Source organism: Vigna angularis, chromosome 8 (assembly GCF_016808095.1).
Source record: "Vigna angularis cultivar LongXiaoDou No.4 chromosome 8, ASM1680809v1, whole genome shotgun sequence".
Lineage (NCBI taxonomy): Eukaryota > Viridiplantae > Streptophyta > Magnoliopsida > Fabales > Fabaceae > Vigna > Vigna angularis.
Genome location: NC_068977.1, coordinates 33989508 through 34002499, shown reverse-complemented (window position 1 = coordinate 34002499; position 12992 = coordinate 33989508).

The following is a 12992-nucleotide window of genomic DNA, read 5'->3' as shown; positions in this document are numbered from 1 at the left end:
TATCCTGTACAGTTTAAATTTATAACTCTTTCTGTAAGGTCGTTCGGCTGTGAGCGTACGCTCTACTTTAGTGTAATACTGATCTGGATATTATTAAATGTGAGTATTTTATTATATAGTTTTAGACTATATTTTTGAGATGTTACATTAGGTACCCATTTTGGAGTAAGGAGCAGCGAGGCTACTGTGGGCATCCAAAGTTCAAGCTTGATTGCCAACAAGACAACGCGACAATTGACATCATGTCACAGACATTCCAAGTCATTGACATGAATAAAAAATCCAAGGTTTTGACGATTGCAAGGTTGGATTTATTGGCCGACCCTTGTACTAATGATTATGTGAATGTGAAGTTGGATCCTGAGTTCTTTAACTACACTTCTAATGATGATGAGTACACTTTGTTATATGACTGCCCTTCTCATGGATATAAATCTAGAACTACGAATAGTGGAGGAGCATACCATTTAATTGCTCCATAGATGGTGGTCTTCGAGCTGCATACTTTGTGTTAAGTACTGAAGTGGTTAATTTCAATAGTCTGGGGTGCAAGAACAACATCAATGTTTCTGTTCTAATAGAGGCTGTGAAGAGTGATTAGGTTGTGGGAAATGTTTTAGCAAGTGGATTTGAGGTTGGATGGAGTGGTGTGAACGAAGATGAATGTGATAGTTGCACAAGATCTAGTGGAAGATGTGGATATACAGTTCATCTACGAGTGGATTTATCTGTCTCTGCCCAAATCAGCAATCAGATGCTGAGATTTGTAAACAAATCATAGCAAAGTCTCCAGAACAAACACCCAGAGTAACACCAGCAAAGTCACAGTCATCCCCTTGCTCTCAAACCTTTTCCAAGTCATGCTGATATGGAGTTCCTTCTTCACACCTTCATTTCCATCCTTCGGCTTTGACTCGGTTAATAACCAAATTAAAATCATCTCTCTATTTTCTCTCCACCTATTTATTACTTTCTTTCTCCATTCTCATTTTTTCTTCTTTTTCCCATAAGCGTCAATTCAATCACCTCTCTCAATATATGTATCAACTTTGACTTTTAGTACCATTTTCCTGAAATTTTCCTTTTCAACCATTGAATAATCTTATCAAGCAGTTTCTCTATGAATTACAATCCCTGTTTGGCTCCATTTGTATGCCTAAATTTGTTTTTAACTGTAATTTTGATTGTTCGTGTATCTAGAAAATTGTTTGCCAAATAATTTCAAACATATTATATATAATACCATGCATTTTCCGACCATGCCATCATTAGATTTCCAACTGACACATACCGAGTCGCAGATATAAACTATGATGATGGTTCAATTACACTTCTTGACATAGATGTATTGGACCAACCATGTCCTAGAGCACAACACAATGTTTCCCTACAAAACCTTCCTTTGTCTTTCAGCTCTCTAGATTTGAATCTGAGTTTCTATTTCAACTGCAGCTCTTATCCTGCATCTGTTGAGCACATAGGGTGCATGCAGCAACATGATCATAAGAATCAGTCTTATGTGTTTCTGGCTGGGGATGAAGTTGAAAATGGATACGATTGGGTGAGGCAGTGCGATGAGCATGTTGTGGTGATAGTGAAGCAAGAAGAGATCGATGGTACTAATTTGATCACTGGTTTTGGTGATGCCATTAAGAAAGGGTTTGTGCTTGATTGGGTGAGTGCTAAGGATTGTGCAGCGTGTGAGGATTCTGATGGCTATTGCAGATACAATCATACCACCAAGCAATCAAGTTGCTTATGCAGAGATGGCTGAACTGTTGCCAAAAGTTGCAAAAAAGGTACACTTTAAGCTTCTTGAAACAAATTGCACATTCTTTTATTCATCAAATTCACATGAAAATCAGCTTGCTTAATAGATTTAAAACAATATTATACTTACAACTTGTTGGTTATATTGCGTGCTTTATCTGATATATTTTTGATTGTATTAATTCAGTGTAACGTTGAATACATATGCAATTGTGCTTCTACTACTTCATCTCTTTAAAATATTATTAAAAAGTTTACACCTCATTTATATATTATAAATTTGTCTTATCTTTAGTCGATGTGGGACTTCCAATACACCCTCTTCACGTCGAGGTATAGACATCTCGTGTGTGATGATAAAAATTTGGTGATCCGATAACGGCTCGATAACGGATAGAATAGAAGAATAGAATATCCACTTAGAAGTCGCTAGGATAGACTCTAACCATGGGCTCTGATACTAGTAAATCCACCTTCTAACAAATATTTCATGATTTTATATTTTATTCTGGTTACTCGGCCCATCTTATTGTAACTTTATCGACCACAGATTGAGTATAAAATTTGTGAATTCAAAATGATATTATAATGGAAAAAGTATGTGTTTGTAGGGTAAATAAAAGAGTTCTTTTTCCATCAAAATTCTCATTCCCTTTGTCATCACTACTCCAAGAGTGTTCCTCAACAACTCTCTCATGTCAACTCTCACCATTGCCACCTTAACTTAACAATATATCTCTTTCTTTTTCTTTCCTTTCATTTCATTTATTAACAAATATGATTTACAACAAAGTAATGCCAAGATTCAAAGATACCACGATTTCGTTTATATGACTATGATACATATATCTACAACTACGTGATGATATTTTATTTTCTTTAATTTATGTGACAATTCTGTTGTTATATATATATATATATATATATATATATATATATATGAAGTTTGAGATATTTGATGAAATTGTTGGGAACAAGGGCAATAAAGGAGAGAAGAGAGATTTAAACAACACTAAGAAGTATTTGTTTTGGTGCATTTGTAAACCTTACATAAGCTTTCTTATATAACAAAATGAAGAACACCATCTCACAATACTAAGCAATGTGGGACTAAAACACACTACAAAAAACTAACAATTCTCCCACTTGGAGTTTGATTAACACATAGTGTAATTGCCTTCATCATTAGTTATTCTTGAAGGCCAATTGAGGTACTGCAAAGCCTCAATTTTTCTGTTGTGACAACCTTTGTCAACATATCCGTTGGGTTCTTACTTCCCAGTATCTTCCTCAACGTTAGTGTCAACACTCAATTTCGTCCGGATTGACTAAATAATTTTGTTTTATTGTATTCTCCTCATAAAAAGAAAAATTGAAAAAAAATGTATATATAAAAAAAAAAAAAAAGATGAAAACGTTCGTCCTTCCCCACTGTTACTGTGGCCGCTCGTCCAAACAGTGACCGTTCGTCCTTCCCCATTGTTGCTGTGGCCGCTCGTCCACACAGTGACCGTTCGTCCTTCCCCATTGTTGCTGTGACCGTTCGTCCTCACCCACTGTTTCTGCGACCGTTCGCCCAGAAGCGACTGCTTGAGCGTTCGGTCTTTCACTATTCGGCCGTTCGGCAATGTGTTAATTTAGCACGTTCGTCCTCTGTTTGCAACCGTTCGTCCTATGCCTATTGCGAACGTTCGTCCTCATCTTAAAACGTTCGTCTCGGTCTGTTCAACCGTTCGGCATTTCGTTTCCTCTGGACGTTCGTCATCAACCGTTCGGCCTGACAAGTTTACCGTTCGGTCGTGTTTTGTGTTAGTGAACGTTCGGTCTTGTTTTGTGTTAGTGAACGTTCGGTTTTGAAGTTATTTATTCTCATTTGAACGTTCGGTCTTGATGTATGACTGATGAGCGTTCGGTTTTGGGCGTTCGTTATTGGTGTATGATTGATTTTGAGCGTTCGGTTTATATTGCTTAATGAGCGTTCGGTCTTCTCTTGAACGTTCGGTCTTTCATTTCATGTTTGTTTTCAGCGTTCGTATTTCCTGCGTTTGGTTTTGAACGCTCGTCCTGTGCCTTTCTACCGATCGTCCACTATCCCCTTTTCTACCACTCGTCTAGGGAAATTATTGGTTGGTGTGCGTGGTAATTCATTCGCGTGGAAGCACATGGTTCAACTTTGGGCTGCTGCCACGTCCATAGGAAACGCCATATTCATTCTGTTCTTGGCTTGGAACGTGGTTTTCAATGGAGGAATGAAAAGAATGTTCGCTGATTTTTCATGGCAGAAGCACAAGGCCTTGTTGGAATAGGAAGCATTGATCACGGCCTTGCAGTAGCATGTCATGACCTATACCATTCTAAAGCTGCATGCACAAGGCATGTACATTCAGGAAAATCCAGCAAAGAGTGCACACGGTGATGAGGAAATGGAGAGTTCTATTCTTCATAAAGTGAAGCAAGCATGGCACGGCAAAATGGCTGGAAGTAAAGAAGGAAGACTGTCACGGCCTGCACCAGCTCGGGACAGCAGCAGCTCACTCATTCCGTTCAGCAGCTGTGAAACGTCCGGCCTACACAGCAGCTGCCACCGTCCACCACTCCTCACCGTCTGGCTAGAAGAAGCACTTCACGCTCCAACTCTTTCACGTCCAGAACAGCAACTCCGACCAGCAGCTGTCTTCAACGTCCAACTCCAGCAGAAACCACACCTTAAGATGAGAAGCAACAACTCCCATCTTCCAACACAACAACTGGTTCAGTTTGAAGAAGTGGAAGTGGAAGAGGAGAAGCACGTTGGAGAGATCTCACGGCTTGTATCCAGCAAAGGGTTGCACTTCATGCATCTACCAGCAAAGAGGAAGGTGCTCCATGGTCCAGCGCATCCAGGGGAAGTGTCTCGGCCTAAGTTGATGCAGCTGCCACCTTGATTGAAGTGTGTAAGATGAAGCATCCAGCAAGTCCAGCAGTATGGAGCCCGACATGAATAAGAAGTGGGCAGCCGTCCCCACATTGTCCACCACCATTTAAGAGTAACACGTGAAAGGGTACTAAGCTTTGATGGAAGAAAACTGATCACCACCACTAAAAACCACACGGCTTCTACCAAAGGGACCACCACTTAATTCATGGAAGGCCACGGTTTTTGGATGCAGTAAACAAGGTTTTGGTTTTTAAAATTGTAACACCTGAGAAGCAGCTGCATGTCCAGCTAAAGGAAGCTCATGTCCCACAAAGAAAAATAAATGCTTCATCATGATACATCAAACAAGCAACCTGCACAGTCCGAGAGAAGCTTGGTGAAGCTTGGTCCAGCAGCTTGGAAGGTGTCTCAGATGGAAGGAAGTAGCACATTGAGTAAAGAAGTCACGGCCTCTTTGGGGCAGCCCACGGTCCAGCATCAACAAATCACATGGCAGTCACCGAGAGCAAGGAAAGAAACAGTAGTAGCTCGTCCAGAAACAACCCAAGTCCAGCATCTTGACTTTGGATGGAGAGTGGTGGGGTCATTTGCATTTAACTTTCAGTGCTTCAGTCATTACCGTGAGTGCTCCTCCCATTACAGTGAGTGCTCCACTCACCACCAACCAACCTTCCCGTAATCTTCATCCATTTCCACTATTCCCCACCATCACCAACCTCACACGAATGAGTGCTCCACTCACCATCACCAACCTCCCACTTCTATGAGTGCTCCACTCACCACCACCTTAACAAACTTCCACTACTGTTTCCCACTCATCACCACCAACAGCTTCCACCATCCCACTTCGGACCCACTATTGATTCCCACCAAAATCTCCACTTTCAAGAGGTACCTCGGGAGGGGAGGGCTTCTTTATTTTTTTTCATCACCAACACTTACCATCATTTGGGGGAGACCAGGGCCGAACTCCAGACTCTGGACAGATATCATCTCCAAACACCTACATGCTACTAGTAACTGCCCATCCTCCATATCCACGACCTTCAACTACTAACACCTAAAGGCCACCACCTATCCTCACCCAGATCACCTCCATCCGTATGCACCAGTTGCCATAACTATACTCACTTCATCAGCCCCAACACCCGTAACCGCAGTAAACCACTTCCCTTTTCACTTCCATTTCCTCACCTCCAACATGCACCTACAACAACAACAAAAAAGGGAAAGAAATTGAATCTAGGAGCATCATTTCAAGAACTGGGGAAGGGACGCTTTGTTGCAAAGGAAAGCCAACCAGGAAGAGGAGGAGGAGATCGGAAGCAGGAGGCTAGCAAAGAGTGAACCAAACTTTAAGAGGTAAGTAATGCCTTCCACTCCATTTTTTTTCTGAGTTTGGTTAATTGGCCTTGAATGTGCATCTGTTACTTTGTCCTTGAACATGTCTCTATGGTTGTTGAGTTTGCATGTTGCTGTTGAATAGATGCCTTGTGTTGTAAATATTTGTACATGTCTGTTCTTACTGCACGATTATCTTGACACCCATGGCTATGAGGGCCAACATCCATCTTCATCGTTGCCACACGGCCAACATCATCACTTCCGTTTCCAATACTGTTCCAACACTGAACCTTTAACCCATATACACAGCCAACTCCATCACCTTTATCCCTACACCTCACGACGATCCCTTCATGGCATCACTGATCCCTCTCTGATCATCTTCATCCTTACACATAGCCCATATCATCATCATCAACGGATATACCTTCCAGACGGCCTCCAACACACCATCTTCCACCCCTCGGCTCATCACTCCCGACACACTTCCATTACATTCATCTCTTCCATCTCAACCCATCCCCAAATCACCATCAGCAGCCGCCGCCACCACTATCGTCATCGGTGACTCCTCCATTTCGAAGTGGCAACACCTGGAACAAGTCGCGGAAAAGAAGCCTCCACTAGATGACTCGCGGTGACTGTTCCAGCGGCTGTGGAACGACAAGGATGAGATCGAGCTCCTCCAAGGGTTCATGGACTACAACTCTTAGATGATCCTTTCACCACTTTCGACACCCATCACGCGAGAACAGAAGAGAGGGAGAGAGATCAGAAGCAACTTGCGGCGGTCTGCTTGGAGAAGACGGCGGCCAGGACTGCTCCGACGGGCGTGAGCGACATCGCCGGCAACGGTCCTGGTAGCGCTTGACGTCGCCCGCAAAGCTTCAGACGAGGTAGAGGATCTTCCCGCAGCGGCTGGAACGTGGTTGGCGTAGGTAGTTGTCTCTAGGGTCTCTCGTTCAGAGGAGAAGATGGAATGCTGGTACAAATGAATTGAACTTGGAGGGACCCCTAATGGGTTTTCTGAATCGGGAATAAAGGCTGCGGACCGCATCCCCTTTCTGGCACACACAAATTTCATTTGTATACCTCCATTCTGTTAGGGCTTGAGCCCATGTGTTTTCTCCAAATAAAAATAAAGGGAACTGGACCTGACAAGCAAATATTCAATGACACCTCCAAATTTCATCTTGACACCCCTGACGGATACAAAGACAAAAAAGAGGGGATTTTGGCCCAAACAAAGGAGCTTCAATTTCACTCATCACTCCTGGTTTTATCCATGTACCCTTAATTTTGTTAAGTTTTTCTTCTCTTGTTTTATTTTTTACGCTTTCTTCCTTTCTTTTATTGTTTTTTTATTGTGTAATTCCCTTGTAAGATACCTCCACCCCTTTGTTTTAGTGAATTTGTTCATTTCGTTTTATTTCAAAAAAAGAAAAAAATGATAAATAATAAAAAATATATAAAACTTTAAAAAAAACATTTAATGTAATAAATCTCGGTATGAGTACTCGTGCGATCGTACGCATCAGCCTAGTACTTATTGCCCAAATATAAAATAAATAAAAAGCCGTGTGAGTGCTCGTGCGATCGTACGCATCAGCCTAGTACTCATTACGCAAAACAAAAGAAATAAAAAGTCGTGTGAGTGCTCGTGCGATCGTACGCATCAGCCTAGTACTCATTACGCAAAACAATAAAAGGAAAAAAAAGCCGTGTGAGTGCTCGTGCGATCGTACGCATCAGCCTAGTACTCATTACGCAAAAAATATGTTTCAAAGGTTTAGGCACATGTGTGATCGCACGCATCGTCCTTGTGCTAAAAACCTTTTCTCTTTTCTAAAATTAAAAATCCAAAAAAATATGTTTTAAAGGTTTAGGCACATGTGTGATCGCACGCATCGTCCTTGTGCTAAAAATCTCTTCATTCTCCTAAATAAAAAATATCAAAAAAACATATAAAATCTTCAAAAACTAAAAAACATCTACTTTTCGAACTACAAACAATATCGCCTTGCAGAACTACGTGATCCTTGATTCTCCATCAAAAGTGGAGATACGTAGGAGCAAGGCCAGTCCTTGTCAGGTTCATTTCCCCAAAAATCCAAAATCAATTTCTTCAAGCAAATTTCTCAAACAATTTCTAAACAAATTTCTCAAACAGTTTCAAAAGAACTACGTAACCCTGATTTCTCACATGAGAATACGTAGGAGCAAGGTCAATCCTTGTCGGGCCAAAAAAGCTAAAAAATATTGTTTGTTTCTTTAAAGTTTTATTTTAAGGGAAAGTTAAACGCTTTGAAAACCACATCCACATTCGCGCATTTAGTTAAAGGTACTGCCTTAGGGCAGGCGTTGTAGGGTGCTAATACCTTCCCTACACGTAACCGACTCCCGAACCAAGAATCTGGTTCAATTTGACCATGCCTTATCATTTTATGGTTTTTCCGTAGTTTTCCAGAATAAACTATGGTGGCGACTCCAAAATCTCTTTTTTCAAAATAATAATCGTTCTTTTATTGGATCGTCGTCCCGTCGCGATCCCGGTTGCGACAGTAAGTACTTCATCCTCAAGCAGAAATATGATGAAGTGATAACGGAGATCAATATGCTTCGTTCTGGAGTGAAAGGTTGAATTCTTAGCCAGATGTATTGCACTTTGACTATCACTGTGCAAAACAGTCCTTTCTTGGATGAATCCCAACTCTGTCAACAATCCTTGAAGCCATATCAATTCTTTGCTAGCTTCTGTTACTGCTACATATTCAACCTCTATAGTGGATAGAGTAACGATCTTTTGTATTTGTGACATCCAACTAACAGCTATAGTTCCAACAGTAAATATGTAGCCAGTGGTACTTCTTCGATAATCAATTTCTCCAGCAAAGTCTGCATCTACGTAACCTTGTACTTTTAGTTCACCTTTACTAAAGCACAAACACTTCTCCTTAGTTTTTCGTAGATATCGCAAAATCCATTTCACAGCTTCCCAGTGAGCTTTTCCTGGATTTGACATAAACCTCCTTACAACTCCCACTGCATAGCCAATGTCTGGCCTTATGCATACCATCGCGTACATCAGACTTCCAATGGCTGAAGCATACGGAATCTTATCCATAATCTCTTCTTCTTCTTTTGTCTGAGGAGACTGATCCTTGGATAGACGAAAATGATTGGCCAAAGGAGTACTGACTAGTTTGGCCTTGTCCACGTTAAATCTTTGCAAAACACGGTTGATGTACTCTGCCTGAGATAACTGCAAAACTCCTTTTTGCTTATCTCTCATGATTTGCATTCCAAGAATCTTCTTTGCTGGGCATAAGTCCTTCATGTCAAATTCTTTTGACAATTGCATCTTCAAATTTCTGATGTTTGTTATATCTGATCCTACTACTAACATGTCATCAACATAAAGTAGCAAAATGACATAGCTGGACTTGTACCTTTTGAAGAAACAACAATGATCAGCATTGCACTTCTGGAAACCTTCCTTCTGCATGAAGCTTTCAAACTTTTTATACCATTGTCTTGGAGCTTGTTTCAGGCCATACAGGCTCTTCTTCAATTTGCACACCATGTTTTTCTTCTTTCCTTCTGAAAAACCTTCAGGCTGGTGCATGTAAATCTCCTAATCTAGATCTCCATGAAGAAATGCAGTCTTCACATCTAATTGCTCTAGGTAGAGCTCCTCACTAGCCACAATACTTAGCACAGTCCTGATAGTATTGAGCTTGACAACTGGAGCAAAGATTTCAGTGTAGTCAACTCCTTCTTTCTGCTGAAATTCTTTGACAACCAGTCGGGCCTTGTATCGCTTGAAACCATCATGGTCTTCCTTCACTCGATACACCCATTTGTTGTGAAGTGCTTTCTTTCCCATAGGTAACTCAACTAGTTCCCATGTCTGATTTGAGATCAAAGACTTTATCTCGTCTTTCATAGCAAGCTCCCACTTGTCGGCATCCGTGGTTTGACAAGCTTCCATATAATCTTCAGGCTCCCCTCCATCAGTTAGTAACATGTAGTCTATATATCTCCTGTTAGGCACATGGGGCCGAGAGGATCTTCTTAATACAGGAGTTGGAGTAGGAGGTTCTAATTGCTCATTGTTTTCTTCATTTGATTCCTCTGGCTGAGGACTCCTCAATATAGGACTTTCTGGGATATCTTCCACCTCTGCATAAACTGGTCCACTCGTTTATGAGTTTCTGGTGTCAGTATTATGCATGTCCTTGTACATCACTTTTTCATTGAAGATTACATCTCTGCTGCGGATCATCCTTTTGTTTTCATCATCGCATATGCGGTAGCCAAACTCATCTTCACCATAACCAAGAAAAGTACACTTCTTTGATCTTGGATCAAGTTTGTTTCTAACTTGATCGCTGATATGCACATATGCTACACAGCCGAAAACTCTAAGATGTGAGAGTTTTACCTCCTTTCCGCTCCATACCTCTTCCGATATCTTGTGCTCCAATAGTACCGATGGACTTCGGTTGATCAAGTAAGCTGCTGTGTTGACTGCTTCTGCCCAAAACTGTTTTGGTAAGCCTGACTGTACACGCATGCTTCTGGCTCTTTCAGTCAACGTTCGATTCATACGCTCAGCTACACCATTGTGTTGAGGCGTACCGGGCACGGTTCTCTCCATTCTAATTCCATGCTCATAGCAAAACTTCTTGAATCTGGTGTCTACATACTCACCACCATTGTCGGATCTGAGCTTCTTAATCTTCAATCCTGTCTCATTCTCCACCATAGCTTTCCAAATCTTGAAAGCTTCAAATACTTCAGACTTGTGTTTCAGAAAGTAAACCCATACCTTTCTGGAGTGATCATCGATAAAAGTCACGAAGTATTGCTTCCCACCAACGAATGGGACAATCGTTGGTCCCCAAACATCGAAGTGGATGAGCTCAATCCTTTCTTTCTTTGGGGTTCTTCTACTTGTCTGAAAGCTCACTCTCTTCTGCTTTCCAAGTATACAGTCTTCACACATGTCAATTTTTACTGACTGAAGACCTGGTAGTTTTCCTTTTGAGTGCATGACCTTCATCCCCTTCTCACTTATATGCCCAAGTCTTTGGTGCCATAGATTAGGACTTTCATTTGTTGCAACTGCAATCAAATGACATGCTCCTGCTGTCTTGTAAAGAGTACCACTCTTTTTGCCTCGAGCAATTGTCATCGCACCTTTTGAAATCTTCCAATCATCACTTTGGAAGATTGTCGTGTAGCCTTCACTAGCTAGCTGACCCACTGAGATTAAGTTCTTCGTCAGGTCGGGAATATGTCTTAAATTTTTCAATTCCCATACAGACCCGCTCAACTTAATCTTTACTGCACTTTTTCCTACAATCTCACATGACTGTTCATTACCAAGGTAAACCTTACCAAGATTTCCAGGAACATAATTCTCGAATAGTTCTTTCTGTGAGGTTGCATGGAAGGATCCTCCAGAGTCTAACACCCAAGACTCTTCCTTGTTTTCCAACGAACATATCAGCGCATCACCTCCTCCTGAGGTCATAGCAATGTTTGCTTCATCTTTCACCTCCTGTTTCTTCGAGGCATTCCTGCATTGATTTTTGTAGTGACCAGTCTTCCCACAATTCCAACATTCGATAGTTTTCGATTTGTTAGAGCTTTGATGATTTCTAGATTTGGACTGTCTCTCCTTTGATTTGCCACATCCAGTTTCTCTGGTTGAACTTCTACCTCTTGACTCTGTATGCAATACTGAAGAGGTTGAGGGTTCACCCGACTCTCTCCGTCGAATCTCTTCACTGAGAACTAAGTCACGAACATCATCAAACTTTAACTTGTTGCTTCCTGAGGAGCTACTCACAGCTGTGACAGTAGCATTCCAACTTTCTGGTAGGGAAGAAAGAAGTATTAGAGCTCGTACTTCTTCATCGAAATTGATGCCAACTGAACTCAACTGGATTGTAATTGTGTTGAGTTCGTTTATATGTTGCGCTGTTGATGTGCCTTCTGTCATCCGTAGGTTGAACAACCGCCTCATCAAATGAACTTTGTTTGCGGCCGACGGCTTTTCATACATGCTGGAAAGGGCCGCCATAAGACTAACTGTAGTCTTTTCTTTTGCAATGTTGAAAGCAACATTACGAGATAACGTCAAACGGATGGCTCCGAGAGCTTTTCTATCTAGAAAGCTCCACTCATCTTCCTTCATAACTTCTGGTTTCCTGCCTGTGAGAGGTTCTTGCATGCCTTTCTGATACAGGTAGTCCTCTATTTGCATCTTCCAAAAGCCAAAGTCCACACCATCGATCTTTTCAATCTTCATCTTGCCTTCGTCCATTGCCATTGCTCCTACTGTTTTTGAAGAAAAGCCCCCACTAGTTCTCTAAACTGAGATCCCAAGAACAAGAGAAAAAATATTTTCTGATGTGGAAGATCAGACACAACTGCAGCCACAGAGCATACTAAGAAAAATTACTCTGACCAAATCTTTTCTGATGTGGAAGATCAAACGTTGTTGCAACCATAGAGCATACTAAGAAATGGGCTCTTGATACCAATTGTTGGGAACAAGGGCAATAAAGGAGAGAAGAGAGATTTAAACAACACTAAGAAGTATTTGTTTTGGTGCATTTGTAAACCTTACATAAGTTTTCTTATATAACAAAATGAAGAACATCATCTCACAATACTAAGCAATGTGAGACTAAAACACACTACAAAAACTTAATCAAACTACACAAAAAAACTAACAGAAATATCTATGAAAAACATAAGAAGCAACACAGTGAGAAAAAATTACTATTTTAGATTTTAATAGCTCGCAAAACAATTCTCCTTAATTAACGTCTGTTGTAAAACTACGTATAATAAGTCCAAAGTAATCAACATAAACAAAGTTCTACACAACAATAATCGTTTATTTTAAATTAGTATACTTTTTTTTATATTGTTATTCAATTCAAGA